This window comes from Schistocerca cancellata, chromosome 4 (assembly GCF_023864275.1).
Source record: "Schistocerca cancellata isolate TAMUIC-IGC-003103 chromosome 4, iqSchCanc2.1, whole genome shotgun sequence".
Lineage (NCBI taxonomy): Eukaryota > Metazoa > Arthropoda > Insecta > Orthoptera > Acrididae > Schistocerca > Schistocerca cancellata.
Window position 1 is genome coordinate 679,756,125 of NC_064629.1, and position 15,079 is coordinate 679,771,203.

Sequence of the window (15,079 nt, forward strand, 5' to 3'; positions counted from 1 at the left end):
TCACTCTCCCTCCATGAGCAGCCCTCCTCCTCCTACTCCTCCTCCGCGAATCCCGCTGCCCCTATCGCTTCTTCCTGTGAACTCATGACAGGGATAAATTCCAACGCCACCGGCAAATACAGCGACATGTCTGGAACCTTACTACAGCAAAGAAACCCCAGGACTGGCGCCAGACCTGTACATGACTGAACGAAACCCTCCCTATCAACTCCTCCAAGTACTGGTCAGCCTTCCATTGCCTTACTGGTACCCATTCTGCACCCCCTTACCCTCTTCTCCATAATGACGGCCCCTTCCCGGCAATCTCAGTAAGGGCAACCACTTCACTTCCCACCTTTTAGAGGTCTTCTCTGTCGCTGATGATCTTCACTTTGATTATTCCCTTTTACCCACCATCATGGAATTTGCCAGTACCTTGGTTGCTCCACTTCCTCCCATTCTCCAGTGCTTGGGCCAATTGCCCCCTCCAACATCAACACTCCAATCACAGCACAAGACATTAAACTCATCCTCCAGTCAAAATGCAACACGGCCTCTGGTCACTACTATTTCACCTACCTCCACCTTGGGGAATGCCCCTTCCCCTTCCTGGCTCTCCTTACCAATTTATACAATGTCATCCCCTCTACCGGCTTCTACACCAACCTGTAGAAGTCTTCCCACGTCCTCTTATTCCTCAAACTCAACAAACCTCCTTCTGTCGCCTCTTCCTATCGTCCCACCTGCCTCGCCTCCATCTTCAGTAAGGTCTTCGAATCCATCCTCTCCCATTGTATCCATCACCACCACCTTCTCTCCCTTACCCAATCTGGCTTCCGACCCCCCCCCTCCTCCACCGAAGACCAACTCCTTAACCTCATCCACCTTCTCTACCTCCAACTTAACTCCCATTGCTCTGCCATTTTTGATTCCCTCCACTTACAAAATGCCTACAATCAGGTATGGCATCACAGTCTCCTCTTTAAACTCCAAACCTATGCCCTGCATATCAATTTTGTCTGTTCAGTTACTTCCTTCCTCTCATACTGTCCTTCCTGTTTCACCCTCCACGACACCAACTCCCGTATCTTTATACCACTGCTGGTGTCCCCCACGGCTCCGTCCTCTCCCCTCTCCTCTATCTCCTGTACACTGCCGATATGCCTAAGCCACCCCACCCTGTCCACCTCCCTTAATATACTGATGACACCACCTTCCTGGCTCTCTATCTTACCCTTCAATAGTCCCAATGCACTCTCCAAACCCACCTTGACCAGTTCACCACTTTGTGTAAGCAGTGGTTCCTTTGTATTAACCACTTAAAAACCCAGGTAGTCATCATAGACTGCACCACCCATTCCTCCTGTCTCCATGATTTATACCTAACCATTTACAGTTGTCCCATCGAGCTCACCCCCACCCTGAAATACCTTGGCCTCAACCTTGACCGTCACCTCACCTAGACCCCTCATCTGCTGACCATCCAGCAGAGAGCCCATTCCCACCTCCACCTCCTAAAACTCCTGCCTGTCTGGCCATGATGATTGCATCATTCCATCATCCTCCACACCGAAAAATCCCTCATCAGTCCTATCCTGTTACGCCAGCATTACCTGGATCTTCGCCCCCCCCCCCACCCACTTTTATAAGGCCCTCCAAATCCTAGAACGCCACGCGCTCCACCTTGCCTTCTGTATCGGCCTTCCTTTCCAACGTGACTCCTGTATGACCTCATCCCCTTCCCCCACCTCCTCCTTTTCCTCCAGCATCTCCGCATCCTTTACACTGTGCACAGACTTAATCCCCCTCACTCCCTTGTTTCCTCCTTCCTCTCCTCCCCGCTCATTGCTCTGCCTCTATCGCTGTATCCCTCCCTCTCTCCACCTCCACACCCTCCACCTCTTTCATCAGGGCGATTTCCAGCACCTCTCCCTCCCAGATGTAGAACTTCGCCATGACATCTACCCTTCCTACCAACTCTAGTCTAGCCTTGTTCCCCGCTTCCCTAGGGCCCTCCCTGTTCCCTCGTTATCCCGGAGCGGATTTTCCTCATTCCCCCCCCCCTTGACTTGCAGCACCCCCTCCTCAGCTGTTTTCCTCTCCCTCCCTGGTCTCCCTTCGGCGCGCCCCCCACTTCTTCACCCTTTCTCTCTACTCCTTCTCGCTTCCTTTTTCCTGCTCCCTTGTTCCCAAACCCTGGAAGATCCTCCCAGGTTTTTATTCATCATCAAGTGTGCTGTGTTAGTGTTGTGTCCAGTGCTGTCCTGCAGTGTCATCAGTGATGTGGTTTTAATTGTGTGCTCGAGCTGTCTATTGTCCATGATTGTTCCATGCTACACCATCAGTCATGTGGCTGTTTTAATCGTTCTGCGATTTTTTATGCCCCAGCCATAGTTTGCCTGGTGCCTTTTAATCCTTACAGTGTGTGATTTTAGATTTTTACCTCCGTTTTACAGTCGCCAATTTTTGTATTCTTTCTTTTCTTATTTTCCGCCTGTTTTGTTTCTATGTTCCGCCATGTTTTCTTCTTTATATTGTTTTAAATGTCTCCCTGTCTACTTGTTATGTCTTTCGGCTGAAGAGCACCGCCTGTGCTGTTGCCAACCCGCCCCAGATGAAGAATTGGAAATACAATAAATAAATAAAAAAAAACATTCATGTCAACTGACTGGAAGTCTCTGGCTCTAGTTTCGTTTTCTGCTACTCCCCAAAGTTTTGTGTATATGTGTGTTTATCTACGTAGTTTCGTTGCTGAGAATTTCTTCTGTCTGTGTGTGTGTGTGTGTATGTGTGTGTGTGTGTGTGTGTGTGTGTGAGAGAGAGAGAGAGAGAGAGAGAGAGAGACAGAGAGTGCGCACGCGCGCACCCGTGTGTCATCTTCTTGCGTCTCATCTCTCATCTTTTTTTTTCTGCCATCGTGTTCAGCTGTCTTCACATCACACCGAACGTCGCTGACGTCATCCCCCACAATCCCAATGAGGCTCCGCCGCCAGTAATTATCGTCTGCCTTGTGTCCTCTGTATCCTTCGACCCAGCTCTGTCATTTACACCACCCCGTCCTCTGCTCTCACTATTACTACATGCACCACTTCCTCTGGTACACCTAGGTCTAAACTTCCTTCCAACTGTGTGGTTTCCATCTGCAGTCACTTTATTTGACTACCCTGCCCTTCCCATGACCTCTTTCTAGTCTTCTACCACATCCTTTCCCACTTATACTTTTCGCACACTAACTATCCCCACAGCAACTCTAGCAGCATAACAACTTGCCAAGCTACAGTCGCAACGCCTGAAACCACATTACATTCAACATGTGACATCAGGCAGCAGCTGTCCACCAATAAACAGCAGCAACAGGAAAGTAAACTGATTTTCTGACATTTTACGAGTTCCTAACCAGGGGCGAATTATGTAGTTTCATCTGTGTGCTTTCATAGTTTAGTTTTTGGATTTCTGGGTGTTAAATTAACTGGGAGCGAATTATTTAGTCTCACCTGTGTACTTTGGAGGTTTTGTTCTTGAATCTTTGCGTGTTAATTTAATTTACTAGACATTGCTGTCGCGTTTTGGTCAGTGTCTACAGAAGAGTTTCGTTGCGTGTGTCGATAGTTGGTATACAGTCTGTACTGGAAGACTTGCTTTTATTAAGTGATTTAAGTTGCTTCACTACTCCAGCTTCACTACTCCGACCTGAACAACCGTTGAGTTCACGCCACACAACCCCCACTACTCATGTAGCCGCCTCCTGCGCCTAGTGGACTCCTGACCTGTTTATCAGAACCCAAAATCCCACCACTCCATGCTGCAATTCAAGGAATCTACAGCCTACACGGTCGTAGCACTGTCTGAGCCTCTGAGTCAGACCCTCCAGTCAGCTCTGTACCAGAGGTCTGCAATCGGTCCTATCGACTATGCTGCAAATGTGAGCTCTACTTTCATCTCTCAAGCAGGACTGGCAGCATTTACTACTTCTGTTAGCTGCTTGAAACTGGAGAGAATCTCTTCCGATCCAAAGCGACACCTATCGTTGATACTGACGCGAGTCAGCACCTGCAATTGGGTGCGACCTATGCTCTTCATGGCCTCTGGAAGGACCCGTTCCACTTCTGGAATGACTCTATATGGTTTTCTTCCCCTCCTTAGCAGCCATGTCCCTAAGGGTTATCATAAAGCGTCTGACACTGGAGCTCCCAACTACCAATAATCCCACCCTCTTTGACTGCCCAAATCTTACAGGCTGAGAGGCTTCCTCTGAAAAAGGACAAGCGACTGAATCTGGCTGAGGGATAGTGTTTACCACAGACAGCACCTGGAACCTGTTTGTCATACTAACCAACGAGGCTTTACTTTTGGCTCCCTGGGAAGTCTTTCGTTGCCTGACACGTCCTGAAGCGACGTTCCACTTGAATACAGGTGAGGGGTCAATCTCAATGCGAGCAGTAACTGGGCTGGCCACTATGCAGACCGACTGTAGGACTCGTAGGTCGTCCTGGACGTCTGTTGCATCACCACGGCCAGTCCACAACAATGACGTCCATGCACTGCAGCCTCAAGCTGTGTAACCGAAGCCAACACAAACTGGATCTGAGACCAATGTGTCACCAACTCAACTCGCATTCGTACACAGGAATCACAGTCCTTATCCATGCTAAACACTGTGGAAAACTACTTTATACAGACTGTTTGTCTGTGATTGCTGTGTACGTTTCTCATCACCCTTGCAATCCCGTACGTCACTATCCTCTCGGTAGGTTACTGCCCTCAATAATGGAAAATATCGGAAATCCTACTTTTCCTTGAACCACACAAAACTCCTACTGATACCACCTCCTACCGCCAGGTCTGCCTCACCTCAGTGTTTATCAAGCAAGGTCTTTGAATCTAACCTCTCCCTACCTATCCATCGGCACTTGAACCTACACCACCTTCTTCCCCTTAACCAGTGTAGCCTCTGTCCCAATTTCTCCTCCAATGACCAGCTCCTGAATCTCACCCATCTCCTATCACACCAACTCAACTCCTGTAAATCTGCTATTTTACTTCCCTCGACCTAGAAAAGCCTGCAACGGTGTATGGCTTTCTGGTCTCCTTTTCAAATTACAGACATGCGCACTTTCACTTAACTATATCCACTTTATTGCTTTCTTCCAATGTAATCGCCCATCCTTTATCACTATTCACAATATCAACTCTCGTACCTTGCATCCTACCATCCCTTCTCCTCTCCTTCATCTCCTCTACACTGCTGATGTGCTCAAACCACCCTCACCAGTTCACCTCCTTTAGTATGATGATGACACCGCTTTCCTCATCCTCTTCCCTACACTCCAGAAATCCCAAAGATCTCTCCAAATCCACCTTAATTAGTTCACCTCCTAGAGTATTATAGGATGAAGCACCCACACGTTTCACCTCCATGACTTCTACCTTACTATTCACAACTATCCTACCCAGCTAATTAACACACTAAAATATCTTGAACTAACCCTCGACCGGCAACTAACATAGGAACCTCCCCTACTAACCATGCAACAGAAAATTCAGAGCAGATTAAAACTACCAAAACTACTAAGAGGCTGAACTTGGGGATTACATACCTCCACTATTCTCCAAAACTACAAAATATTAATCCAACCAATTCTCCACAATGCAAATGTTGCATGGACCTCCACCCCACCGAAGTTCTATAAGTTCCTCCAAATCCTCGAATGTCATGCACTCCATCTCGCTTTTCACATCTGTTTACCTCTGCCCCCCCCCCCCTACTCCCCGCGGATCCTCTACCATCTCATCGAATTCTCATCCCTCTTTACCTACATCGAACCCCTCTCCATCTCCTATAGTACCCGCAAACTAGATTGCAATCACCTCATTCTCTCCCATCTGAGCACAAGGCCTGGTGTGCTCACACAACTTCACAGACACAACCCGTGATTCCTACACCTAAACACTCTCCATATCCTATCCCAGCACAACTTCACAGCTGGTCATAGGTTGTGTTCCAGAAATGAACAGCATAGAGACTGAAGTGATGACACTTTCTGTAGGACCTGACCATCATTTTGCAGGACAGTGCTCAAGCACGTACAGTGCAAGCTGTTACTGATCTGTTTGACTGACGACCCTGCTAAGTGCTATACCACGTACTGCACTCCCCCGACTTAAGCCCTCGTAAGTTCAACTCGATTTCTAAACCGAAGAAACACTTCACGGCATTCGCTTCAGAACTGCTACAAATTCGTCGGGCAATAGACCGCGCCGCTCGAACTTTCAACACAACTGGCACTGTTAAGAGTATCCTACAACTTCCACATCGCTGGCAACGGGTCATACACAATGCTGGTGACTACTTTGAAGGTCAGCAAAACTTTGAAACACGTATCTATTTTGTACGAGCTGTAAATAAATAGTTGCCACTATTGAAGTTCCAACCCTCGTATTTTCGTTTTTTTAACTGTCCATCTTTGATTTGTAATTTAAAATAGAAAACACCTGCACATTTTTTTCTAGTTCTCATTATACAATTTTATTTTTAATTCACTTGGCTGAAGAGAGAAAAATTGTACTGACAGCCCATACCTCGCCCATATAAGGTGAGGGGGATAAAACAACAATAAAGGATAAAACAGCTATGTGATGGTTGGTTATATTCCTGCTGATGAAATAGCCACCACCCATTCCACACACAAATTTTTATTGTGCATTTTACAACCATAGTATATGAATTAATTTTTTTGTTGGTGTCAGAGCCACCTCACAAGTGTCCTCTGCGATAAGGATGAATGTACATCTCTAGATGATCTGGCAGACGTATGTATTGGTCATAGGTTATTTTCAACTTACTCGAATGTTGACTCCCTGTCTTTCAAGTTGAAGTACAAGTGGGCTTCGAGCGTTTTTCTAGTTCCCTGTCATTTTAATTCAGGTCATGCAGGCTGTGGCTGCACTGCCATTACAACAGCATACAACCACTGAGAATCGGAACTTCTACACTCTATTCTGCATTAGATTTCCGAATGGGTAGTACACATGTGGTGTCTCTCTGCGTGGGGCTGCCACTGGTGCACGGTGGCGCGACTCCCAGGTGAATGGGATATGTTTCATGCAGCGCTCCGACCCCAGCGTCTGACAATTCATCCCTGCCCAACCTTCTGGGAGCGGCATTGGTGCGCTGTGATTTGGGTCTTAATGGTGGTGACAGACTTCTCGTCCGATCTGATGATCATTAATTTTGCAACTGCAGAATAGCGAGCTCTCCTTGGCAAGGCATTTGTGTAAATGAAGATGCAAGTGCTCCTGCTACACAGACTACAGTTGAGAGATCGAAACTTAGAGTTAGGTGAAGCTGTATGCAATGACCACACGCCACTGAATGAATAGTAACATGTCATGTAGATATCCATGTCAAGTAGGATATCCTTTGCCCAATTGTGGAATTGCACAAAAATCCTTTGCTCAGGGAATCTGATGCCATAGAGAATGTCCCAGTACAGCAACTCGTGGACTCTGACTTCATATAGCCTGTCCCAGTATTCTAGGTCAGCCATCTCGGTTTCTTACGTTTCAGTGCTGCACCCATATGCCCAGGTCGCCATCCGGGTCAGCTATCTTGGATTCTGACGTCATAGAGTCTGCCCCAGTATTTCAAATCCTGGATCCTTCCAGGTCAGCCAGTGTGACAATGCGCCATCTTCGCTCTTTTTTTAATTTCCTGCCAATTTAAAACAGCTCTACTTTCACAGGAGTGGGAAAACGCACTAGCACAATTGGGTTATTTTTTGAAATCCTCGCCTTTTTTAATTTCCTGACAACTTGAGTTTCCCACCTTTTTAAAATAGAGCAGTTGACCTTTGTCAGATGAAGGAAACCACACGACATCATCGATGACGTCCTTAGTGACACATTCTACACCCTTTCTTCCATTGTCTATCCAGTAACTCAGAACAGTCAAAATGTGTATAACTCTACTATGTGGCAAAACGCTCCCTCTCTGTCTTTTCTGAGAGTCACAAGTTACAGAGACATTACAATTTCAAAAACAGTATGAGATTTATCAAAATATCATGCAAATAATAATAATAATAATTTTATATTGTTGTTACTTCAGAGTTCACATATCAATAAATATTTTCTTGTCTTGGAGTAATGCTTAAATGAATATGTCAGAAAACATCGCAATAAAAATAAACAAAATATAGAATTCTAATGGATGTTAACGAAATTCATCTTAAATATTCACAAGTCTTCACAAAACGTAAATAACAGCTTACTAGAGACTATAACTTCATAACCTTAAGCAGTTTTAAACACAAATCATAAAATATACTAAAAGAGCAGAACTACATCGTCTTTTAATTCAGTCTTTAGTTTAGTTAAAGAATGTTATCTACAGAAGTGATACAAGTAAAAAGTTTCAGGAATCAATTGAGATATATACTAGTCACTAAAATAAGTGCATTTTTAAGCTGTTGTGGGAAAATTATTTATTAACTAACCTGAATTTTAAGTGTTTACTGTTTTCATATATTAACAGCCTAACATCTTAACCAAAACCAAAAAACACAAGGAAAATATTTCTTTGCATGTAAGTGGGATATATGAATAAATTTTGACTGAGACCTGTCATTAGTGCTAGATAGATATTTGTATATATTTGTTGTATATATTTGTGTGTATGCTCTCAAAATGATACGTTCATTGCACATAAATACCGAAATATGGGCAATCTGATGATGCCCCAAATGGGTGAAATGCGTTAATGAAATTAAATAATTTTGCAACCCAGACTACACTCCTGGCAATTGAAATAAGAACACCGTGAATACATTGTCCCAGGAAGGGGAAACTTTATTGATACATTCCTGGGGTCAGATACATCACATGATCACACTGACAGAACCACAGGCACATAGACACAGGCAACAGAGCATGCACAATGTCGGCACTAGTACAGTGTATATCCACCTTTCGCAGCAATGCAGGCTGCTATTCTCCCATGGAGACGATCGTAGAGATGCTGGATGTAGTCCTGTGGAACGGCTTGCCATGCCATTTCCACCTGGCGCCTCAGTTGGACCAGCGTTCGTGCTGGACGTGCAGACCGCGTGAGACGACGCTTCATCCTGTCCCAAACATGCTCAATGGGGGACAGATCCGGAGATATTGCTGGCCAGGGTAGTTAACTTACACCTTCTAAAGCACGTTGGGTGGCACGGGATACATGCGGACGTGCATTGTCCTGTTGGAACAGCAAGTTCCCTTGCCGGTCTAGGAATGGTAGAACGATGGGTTCGATGACGGTTTGGATGTACCGTGCACTATTCAGTGTCCCCTCGACGATCACCAGTGGTGTACGGCCAGTGTAGGAGATCGCTCCCCACACCATGATGCCGGGTGTTGGCCCTGTGTGCCTCGGTCGTTTGCAGTCCTGATTGTGGCGCTCACCTGCACGGCGCCAAACACGCATACGACCATCATTGGCACTAAGGCAGAAGCGACTCTCATCGCTGAAGACGACACGTCTCCATTCGTCCCTCCATTCACGCCTGTCGCGACACCACTGGAGGCGGGCTGCACGATGTTGGGGCGTGAGCGGAAGACGGCCAACCGGTGTGCGGGACCGTAGCCCAGCTTCATGGAGACGGTTGCGAATGGTCCTCGCCGATACCCCAGGAGCAACAGTGTCCCTAATTTGCTGGGAAGTGGCGGTGCGGTCCCCTACGGCACTGCGTAGGATCCTACGGTCTTGGCGTGCATCCGTGCGTCGCTGCGGTCCTGTCCCAGGTCGACGGGCACGTGCACCTTCCGCCGACCACTGGCGACAACATCGATGTACTGTGGAGACCTCACGCCCCACGTGTTGAGCAATTCGGCGGTACGTCCACCCGGCCTCCCGCATGCCCACTATACGCCCTCGTTCAAAGTCCGTCAACTGCACATACGGTTCACGTCCACGCTGTCGCGGCATGCTACCAGTGTTAAAGACTGCGATGGAGCTCCGTATGCCACGGCAAACAGGCTGACACTGACGGCGGCGGTGCACAAATGCTGCGCAGCTAGCGCCATTCGACGGCCAACACCGCGGTTCCTGGTGTGTCCTCTGTGCCGTGCGTGTGATCATTGCTTGTACAGCCCTCTCGCAGTGTCCGGAGCAAGTATGGTGGGTCTGACACACCGGTGTCAATGTGTTCTTTTTTCCATTTCCAGGAGTGTATTTTCCAAAAACATTTCGATTGGCGCTGCCATATTAAGAAAACAGGAATACAGGAGATTCAGCAATCATTATTAGTTGAGAAACTTCCAAATGCCGTTAAAAGTAAAGATATACTAGAATTTTAACCAAGTATAAGAAAATTATTAAGACATGATACAGACATTCTAAAGGCAATTCTAAAAATCTAAGTGTTTAAAACTACGCTAGATAACGACGTAATAAATTCTCATACATAAGAATGCAGAACATATTTGCGTACTGTGATGTGCTGCTGATCTCTATCGCGGAAGTATAAGTGATGGCTAAGAAAGATAATTAGCACTAGGCCTATAAAAGATGAAATCAGATGTTGCGTTCATGTGGAACGACCTTCTTGGACTCAAAAAGCCAAATTTACTGTCAAAAAAAAAAGAAAACAAACACTTCAATAAAGGAGATTTTCTATTTTCATTGAGCTTCAGACCAGAAGAACCCAAAATAACAAAGAAAGCAAAAGGTAAAAGAACCTCTAAGTTTGCTGTTCATTGTGTTCCTAATGGTTTCATATTTATGACTCCTCTAAGCTATCAGAATATTCGTGTTGGGAAAGGTGTGCTATTTGTGGCTGAATGTAATTCAGCAGACGAGGACACACGGAATGAGTTCCGAATTACTCTGACTGGTGAGCTGGCAGCGTCATGGAAGTTCCCATGGTTGCTTCGGCTGACAATCAGACATGAATGCAGACTCAATATTGTGGCTGATTAACTCTTCATAGCTGCACGTTGCTCGATACAGTAATCATCAAAATAACATAGAACTCATTCTGATGAAGGTATCAATAACACCAAGTCCTTAAATTTAAAAAAAAAATATTGAAGCTTGAAGCAGGGTTTTCACACAGCGCTCCACAGCTTCCTCTGGGGATATGAGTGCAATGGTACAGACTCTGCTAGAATGGGCAGAGACTATGCATATGCCGCTGATCGATGCTGTGAAACTACCATCCTCTTTTGAGATTACACTGAAGTGACAAAAGTCATGAAATATCTCCTAATATCGAGTGGGGCCTCCTTTTTCCCGGCATGGTGCAGGAGCTCGACGTGACATTGGCCCAACAAGTCGTTGGAAGTTCCCTGCAAATATTGAGCCATGCTGCCTCTATAGCCGTTCATAATTGCGAAAGTGTTACAGGTGCAAGATTTTTTACACGTACGACCTCTTGGTTATGTCCCATAACTAACTGTCCAGCATATTCTTCAAACCAATCCCTAACGACTGTTCCTTGGTGATATGGTGCATTTTACTCCATAAAAGCCGCCAGCTGTGGTCGAGGTTCAAATACTGCCTCGGGCATGGATGTGTGTGATGTCCTTAGATTAGTTAGGTTTAAATAGTTCTAAGTTATAGGGGACTGATGACTTCAGATGTTAAGTCCCATAGCGCTTACAGCCGTTTGAGCCATTTAATCTATAAAAATTCCATCGTTGTTTGGCTGCAAATGATCTCCAAGTAGTGGAAGATAACCATTCCCAGTAAAGGACCAATTTAGTTGGACGAGAGGAACCAGTCTATACCGTGTAAACACAACCCACACCAATATGGACCCACCATTTGCTTGCACAGTGCCTTGTCGATAACTTCGGTCCATGATTCGTGGGGTCTGTGCCACACTCGAACACTACCATCAGCTCTTAATAACTGAAATCGGGGCCCATCTGACCAGACCACGGTTTCCAGTCGTCTAGGGTCCAATCGATATGGTCACGAGCCCAGAAGAGACGCTGCAGGGGATATCGTCCTGTTAGCAGAGACAATCGCGTCGTAGCGCATTAACGCCACATTTCGCCGAACTGCCCTAGAGGACAAGTTCGTCGTAAGCCCCACATTGATTTCTGCAGTTATTTCTCGTAGTGTTGTTTGTATGTTAGCACTGACAACTCTACAGAAATGCCACTACACTCGTCGTTAAGTGAACGCCGTCAACCACTGTGCTGTTCGTCGTGAGAGGTAATGCCTGAAATTTGGTATTCTCGGCACTCTCTTGACATTGTGGATCTCGGAATATTGAATTCCCTAAATATTTCCGAAATGAAATGTCCCATGTCTAGCTCCAACCACTATTCCGCGTTCAGAGCCTGTTAATTCCTGTCATGCGACCATAATCATGTCGGAAAAGTTTTCACATGAATCACCTGAGCACAGACGACACTTTTGCCAATGCCTCGTGTATGCGATGTTACCGCCATCTGCATATGTGCATATCGCTATCCAATGACTTTTGTCACCGCAGTGTACAATCCAAACTTAATTTTTTGTAGGAAACGAATTGCTCTACAATGTGTGAATAGCATCAACACCCTTATATCCCACACACATTACAGGTCCACTTACATGCTAGTTTGTAGCAGTATGATTATGCTTTCAACTGTGTGTAGATTTAATTTCTTCTATAGTAGACTGTAACATCATAGTGGAGGCGATAAAAAAGAGTTACAGGCTATCTCAGTACCCGGCACACCTTCTCCTGTGGAAGCCACGCAAGCTCTTTTCCTGGGTACAATATAGTGCTCTGTTGACTTAGAACGATGTTGCACAAAACGCCAATTCTGAGAACAGAATTAATAATAGATAAACTACGTCATTTTTTTCTCAGTCCTTGAAGTGTTCTACATGTCCAAAACTAGTCAAGAATCCTGCAGACTATGGTAAAGGCTGCATCAACTTGTCTCCTAATGCCACTGCTCACCAGCTCTTGTTTAATTCAAAAATTGGGGATTGCATTAGCACAGTAAAAATATTGAGAGGCTGGTGACATCACAATCGATATCACAATGGATGAACTTGAAAAAGTCAGTAGGCTTCGAAACATGGTTGCAGGCGAAATGAGAGTCGAACAATTTAAAAATATTTGGTCAAAGCAAATGCATTGCTTCCGTACACTTCCACATGTTAATCTATCCATAAACATCGAAAGAATACTAAATCTGTTTTACTGACAATCTTTTCGAGTCTTTTAGAGACTTATTTTAGCAGATCAAGGTCGCGGTGGTGAACATTTGCTACTGTCGGTAGTGCACTCTCTGTAAGATGCTGTGCGCAATACCAGTATCAAGTCCAAGCATTTTAGCATTAACGAAATGATTTAGGTGAAGCTCACCAGCCCTACCTGGGCCGACGAGGCGACGGTAGGAAAAGTCATCATTTTTATACGACTATCAGCTGTGGAATCATCTCATTGCATTCAGGTAAGACGCAAATTCCTATCGTTGAACCGGTAAACATGCGATGATACCAGTCTTCACTTGACCCAATACTAGCATATTGTAATGTCATTGGAAATCTCAGCAAAAGAAAAATTCTCCAGGGCACAGTTCTTCAGAAAAACAAAGGACAAACAGTTATAGAAAACCAAACAGTTCCGACGAAAACAATGTGGTTTATTCTGACTTTAACAAGGCTAGTCAAGTCCTTGAGAAGACTGTCATACATTAATAACAACAGATTCTTCTAAGTTTTCAAAAATTTATTCTGAAAACCATAATAGCTGATCAGATGCCAGTACTGGAAACTGCCGCTGTGAAGTTACGCACCTCTGAGATAAATGGCGGTAATCACCTTCAGAAGTAGGAAACTGCTGAAGAAGCTCCACATACAAGCTCTTGAACAAAACTTAAATTTCTTGCAGTCTTTGAACACCCGTGTGTGTGTGACTGGCGGTCAACGGCTCGATGAAACCATTCCGAGGTATTCACCGTCAGTCACACTCGGTGATGGTACTAACAAATTTCTCATCTATCCTATCTTCTTTTTATATTCTTCTTAAAAACAACAAAATTTTATTTATATTTAAACCTCAAATTATTGTTATTTTGAATCATTCTTTGTAAATGTTGTAGATAAAACAAAAGGAAAGAAAACTGTAAAAAGATGAAAAACGAAAATTGTAAGATGTACGACCTGTTTTAAAAATCAGGTAACAGGTCTATAATTTGGCAATAAATAAAATAAAATAATAAAATAAAAAAAAACACCCGAAACATAGCTTGGCAAATCTCTGCAGAATTTCTACTTCCCATGAAGGACAGCTTGGCAAATCTCTACAGAATTTCTGCTTCCCATGAAGGACAAGCTCTGGCTCCTCGATTCCACGACTTTGGAGCTACTTCTATGACTATTTATCATCTCGGAATTTTCGCCAACTGGTGCTGCACGCTCAGTTTGATTGGTATCTCGCTACAGTCATGGACCTTGACATTATCCAGCCCTTATGCTCCTAATAGCACCAATACATAACGTGTTGCTTTGTACCCAAAACTCATGTAACTATAATAATTTTTTCATAATGCGGGACCACAGGCAGTAACGTCATTAGATTGTTGTTTAAACAACAGTCTAATGGCGGTACTGACTTTAAAGAAGTCATGTAACTATATTTTTTATTCTGTCCACCAGAAAAGTTCTAATGACGAGAGAGAAAACACTCACTTTAGCTACAGCACAGTTGGAAACATCAGGTACAGCATCCACTGATGGTTGTATAAAAATGGGACATTACTGTAGGCGCCTCGATGGTCCTGGTCGCCTACGGTGGACTGGAAGCCGAGCGCTGACCTCTCCAGTTGACAGGATGCTACGAAATGACTGTGGACGCGTCAGAAACGCCAAAGAAACATTATTAATTCATGACACCTTTATTCCTGCCGAGTACAATGTGGTCCGCGTAAGACAGGCTGGCTGAGCTTGGTGATATCAACGACCTTCCCCGAGTCCTCGCTGACTTGGAGCGATGACACCAGCTCCGGGCCGCACCAGTCTTGAAAGCGCAGCGCCGCGTGCTGTGACGTAGCGGTGGAATGCCCTTACTTCGGCCGCGCGTGGCTGATGGCGCCCGGCTGACCGGCCGGC